The sequence below is a fragment of the Akebia trifoliata genome, chromosome 2 (assembly GCF_017979445.1).
Source record: "Akebia trifoliata isolate Shusen 1 chromosome 2, ASM1797944v1, whole genome shotgun sequence".
NCBI lineage: Eukaryota > Viridiplantae > Streptophyta > Magnoliopsida > Ranunculales > Lardizabalaceae > Akebia > Akebia trifoliata.
The window spans coordinates 24,465,821-24,470,994 of NC_141376.1; the positions used below are offsets into that span (position 1 = coordinate 24,465,821).

The following is a 5,174-nucleotide window of genomic DNA, read 5'->3' on the forward strand; positions in this document are numbered from 1 at the left end:
AAAAATCATAGAATTTAAGGATATAGCGACGGTCGCCGACCGTCGCTATAGAGGAAAAACCCAGCAACAGGTATATGTACTTATAGCGACAACGGCTATTGACCGTCGCTATAGGGTATTCTTTTTACAAAAAATTTTTAGGTCCCCAACTAGAACTCGCCCAATTTGGATGTGCATCAAATTTGTCAAGTTCATTTGGATTGGGCTTACTGCTACTTGATTGGGCTTATAAAAGTGATTCCACAGAAGTACTTCTGTTGAAAGTAGAGCTATGCCAATGAAACCTAAATAATTACTAAACCCGGCTTAGTTATGTTTTAGCTTATTTGAAGTAATTGGGTCTGACATTCACAAGGTTTAACATAAGCTTCTTGTCTACACAACTGAGAAAATGTAACACATAGTACAAGCATAACCAAAGTGCAATTCTCAAAGTCGATTTTCCCATGTCTAGTATCGCTTAGCCCAATACATATAGTTAAGCAAATTGAGAAAACTAAGAACACAGAGAAGTGTGTAAAACAGGTCCAATCGGTTGTGATTCAAATCGTTTCCACCCAACCACTCAGGCCCAAACCATCGACTCGCTGCATTAGTGATCGAGACCAGTACAGAGCTAAGGAGGTACCCCGTGGAAGTTGAACACCACGACAATGAGGTACACATGCTCCTCATTCTATCAAGAGCCTCGGAGTAGAAAAAGTCCAGCATTCCCCCAAGTGTAAGCATGTCTGACACAACAAGTAGAAAGTATTGCCACACCAAGACAGATAGCGTAATGTGATTCTTTGCAGCCCCATGCTTCTTAACTTCCACTACTGCAGCAATGGCCATTGATCCAGATGCCAGAGCAAGTCCCAAGCCTATATGTCGGAGAGGTTGGAACAGTTACTCTTCCCCGAGGGCTTCTTGGCAAACACAGATGCCAAATGCTCATATAGGGGGATAGAGAGAAGCATGATTATGAGTGGAATAACCACCAGTGATGGAGTTGGTACTTCGAAATTAGGAGAAAGCTTTCTGTTCATGGTCACTCCTTGATGCGCCATGAAGGTTTGTAGTTGGGCCAAACAGCAGTTCATCATTATTGTTTTGTGGTAGAGGGACAAAGAAAACCATTCCTCAACTCACCTATTGTAATTGGCAACCAATTATATCTAGCCATGTATCTCTTTGTTTCTTAACTGATTGCTTGAGAAGTCCTTGAGGAGCTTTGTCATTATGCCATCACAGTAAGGTAACATCTTCACCACATTGTCCAAGAGGTTCATCTATGAAACATAAACAAACATTGATCATCAATGGAGAATTCTTACTCATAATTTGATTCTAAAATTCGATGATGTTAGTTTGACTCGGATTATCAAAGTGATTCTCCAATAAGCAGAAAATGAAATCGGCCAAAATCAGAAGCAATGCAGGGCCCATTCTAACTATTAATGTTTCAAATGAAAAGAATTTGCATAAATTCTTACCACTTCATAAATTCAAGGCTGGTTTGCATTGTCCGAGAGTACGTGTTTTAAAACCAGCTGCACAATAGACAAAATAATATTCCCATGTCTTGATGAACTTCTCATCGAATCCCAATGCAAGTATTTTACTGGAATCCAAGAAGTAACACAATATCAGAATCTAAGGATAAACAGAGATTTTTATGAGATGACATGCTATATTTGAATCTAAAAAGAATATGGAAATTTCTTTATGTGTAGACCTCACGACCTCAAATTAAACTATTTGTATTCGTTGTACCTCTGTTTTGCCATGAAATTATTCCTCCAATACCTCAGTGTTTGGTAGTAATGTATTCCTATATTTTCCAGATGCTCCACACTGCATTAACGATACTTTCACATAATGTTGAATTTCCAAAATAAAATAAAAATAAAAATAGAAAAGAAGATGATATAAATGTAATAATAATGATGATCCTTTAAATTTTTACCAAAGTCTAGATGCAGCAGCCATAGAGGATGTTAGTCTACTCAATGACGAAAGGCACCCACCAGGGAAAATGTATTCTTTTATAAAATCTGAGCTTTGCCTGTATTCATCAAAAAGTAACACCTCTAATTTCAACCAATCACAAAACACATTCAGGCCTCAATCCTACATATGGCAATTTGATTTGCCTCCAGTGACTAGTAGTAGCTCGAGGAGAACATAATGAACCTCTTTGTTTTTTAACTTAGTACTGTTCCAATGCCCACTTTTGAGGCATCAAAATGAACCTCGAATGATAAGTTGAAGTCGGGCAATGTAAGGATAGGTGCTGAAATTAATTTCAGTTTGATCTCTTGAAAACTTTCCTCCGCATCCTTGCTCCAAATGAATTTTCCCACCTTCATGCAATCTATGATTGGTGCCATAATCGTACTTAAGTATGGAATATGTCAAAATCCTGCCAATTAGTAAGTTTTTTACAGTAGAAAGAAAAATCAAAAAACAAGTTTTTTTGGAACGCTGGAAGCATCTATGGTTCTATGCACACCAACGTGTGAAACGCTGTCAATTTCAATGTTTACTCTAGCACGACTCATTCCCCAATTCCCAGCCAATTTTCCATGTTAATTATGTAAAAATAAACTGACACTTCTGCCAAGATTCTCTCCAAATATAGAACTTACTGTAAGAGCCCCAACAAAGCAATTATTTATCAATAACAAAAGATAAGGAACACCTCCAATTCCAATATTAAGAAACCCAATGGCTTTTACAGAACCATAAAACCTGCTTGACAAATGAGATCATGGTGTCTAAGGTTACAAGATCTTACAGAAACATGGAGCATCTGATTTTTTTTCTGGAGGAAATTAGGCGTTATAGCGATAAAGAGACCATAAGAACACCAGTGAGCTAAAAATCAAGCCTAGCTATACATTCAGTCCACAGAAAGAGGTTGGGCCCAAATGTGGGGGGTTTCCAGACAACACTGTACAATGTACTGTTTCAACTGTATATGTGCTAAAAGTTTGGTGACATAAGGGATACATGATCTCCTTACTTCAAATAAGGTACAAATATATATATAATGACTAATTCATTAGTTTCAAAAGCAATGTATTACCACCAACAAAGCAACGAATTCTCCACTTTTAAAAGTACTGAATTCTCCATTGAATATATCTTTATGAAACACCTAAAATGCATATGCATTTGTGTTTGGATTGAAAGTCACACTCAAATGGAGGAATCAAATTTTTGGGATGAGCTTTAATGATAATGATAAGAACAGGAGTTCTATTTCAGCTATAATGCTAGAGAGGCATAACGCCTCTCCCTCATCTGGTGTATGAGGTTGATGTGATCCGAGACCTTAGCCTCCATAAATTGGTAAGAATCTAATTCCCTTCTTTCATGTGTACCCTAACCCTGCTTGCAACATCAAAAGCTCCTAAAGTTGAGATCTAATACATCCATCACCCTCTCAAATCCTCTTCAAGCAGTCCCATATAGACAGCCACCTGGTTTCCTTATTTATTATCCCTTCAAAATAGCCCATCTCATCACACATTCATCCATTCGGAGTATTGTGACCTGACCCCAACCAAAACCTATTCATACACAATTTCTACCATACTAAACAGTACATTTAATGATAAACAGAACCTCTAGGAAATCCTGTCACATTCAGCAACTCTAGCCTCTACTCATTAACAATCACATAGGGGTTGTGGCGTGTGCACAAGTGCATCACATACGTATTGTCAACTCACTTGCTACCTATCACACGTGCAACTTTCATGACAAAGTATATTTAATTTGCTCATTCACTATTACAAAATCTCTTAAAGTATCTTTACTATGGATTCTATACAGAACTGTGATAATAAGAAAAATATCATATATGATAATATGAAAAGCAATATGATATATGCAGTGACTTTCCTTTTGTGAATCAGAAGAAAAAAAAAAAAGTAAAAAATATTGGAGATTGATAGACAAATTAAGTTTTGACATGGAATGTTATCAAACCTCATTCGAAAAATTTGTCACTCCATCAGTCGAAAACATAAAAAGATTCTTAGATAAACATCAACAGCCAGATCTACATAAATAATTCAAAATCCCAAAGAAGACTGGTTAATTTCAGTATTTGAATAACCAATTCTCATATTTTAGATCTACAAATTCACAGTTTCTTAAACAGATCAAAATTAAATCTCAAAGAACCAAATGAATAAAAGAATGAAAGAAAGAAAGAAAGAAAAGAGCCCTCACAGATTCAGATAACAAAGAACCCTGATTCTCTCTAGTACTTACTTCTTGGAAGGCGCAGATGACGACGAGATCCAGAGGATTTGAGCTTCAGTTCTTCGATTTGAGCTTAAATCGAAGAAGACGATCAGTAATTTTCTGAATCAATCAATCGAATAGGTGAGAGAAGATCCAATACAGAGAGATGAGAGATCGAGAGACATAGAGATCGAGAGATCGAGAGAGTTACAGAGAGAGGAGAGATCAGAAATCTAGAGACTTACAGAGATCGAGAGATCGAGAGGGAGACGAGAGACTTACAGAAATCGAGACAGAGAGAGGGAGACGAGAGACTTACAGAGATCGAGAGATCGAGACAAAGAGAGGGAGACGAGAGAGACTTATAGACGAGAGAAACTCAAATGAGAGAGGGAGACGAGAGACATACGCAGACGAGAGAAACTCCAAAGTTCGTTAATTGAGACGATGGGCCGTTAGAACGAGGGAAAAGAATTCGGTGGGCTAAGTCTGTCGAATTATTTATTGGGCCTAAACATGGGCTGTGGATAGACGAAATATAAACGAGGGATTAGGGCCGCCGAATTTAACGCTACAGTGACGCCGAAATTTTACTGTTTTGACGTAGTGTTAGTCATATGATTGTGAATTCTTGGTATGATGCATTTTTAGTACCAATTGGATTTTATGAAATTTGACCATTTAATTCTGAATGCATGCCTAATTATTTTTAGAAGCACATAACCCCTTGCATTTTTTGAAATATTGTTGTCTTTCTCAATTTTGATATATATTTATATATAGGGTCAGGATCCGTATACACATAAAGTTACTCATAAAACTATAACGTACTTTATTTTATATGGGCAAAAAGTTTGGAATGGGCTGATTTTTTTAGGAGAATGATCTTTATCATCCTCACCAAAAATCAGCCCATTCTGAAACTTCTAGTCCCA

At 37.0% G+C, this 5,174-nt stretch overlaps 1 long non-coding RNA gene across 4 annotated transcripts; it reads right to left on the bottom strand.

Annotated features, from left to right (window-relative positions):
• Positions 1 to 331: 331 nt before the first annotated feature.
• On the bottom strand, positions 332 to 4,843 carry LOC147409953 (uncharacterized). 4 transcript variants are annotated; one of them, XR_015175503.1, is made up of 5 exons: positions 4,559 to 4,843; positions 4,267 to 4,359; positions 1,756 to 1,836; positions 1,476 to 1,603; positions 332 to 1,271 (listed from the first exon to the last, which is right to left on the bottom strand). It is a non-coding gene; the product is annotated as an uncharacterized LOC147409953 (long non-coding RNA). The 4 variants fall into 4 exon arrangements; XR_015175501.1 differs by having other exon boundaries at positions 4,485 to 4,843; XR_015175502.1 differs by lacking the exons at positions 4,267 to 4,359; positions 4,559 to 4,843 and adding an exon at positions 1,949 to 3,678.
• Between the last annotated feature and the right edge of the window lie 331 nt (positions 4,844 to 5,174).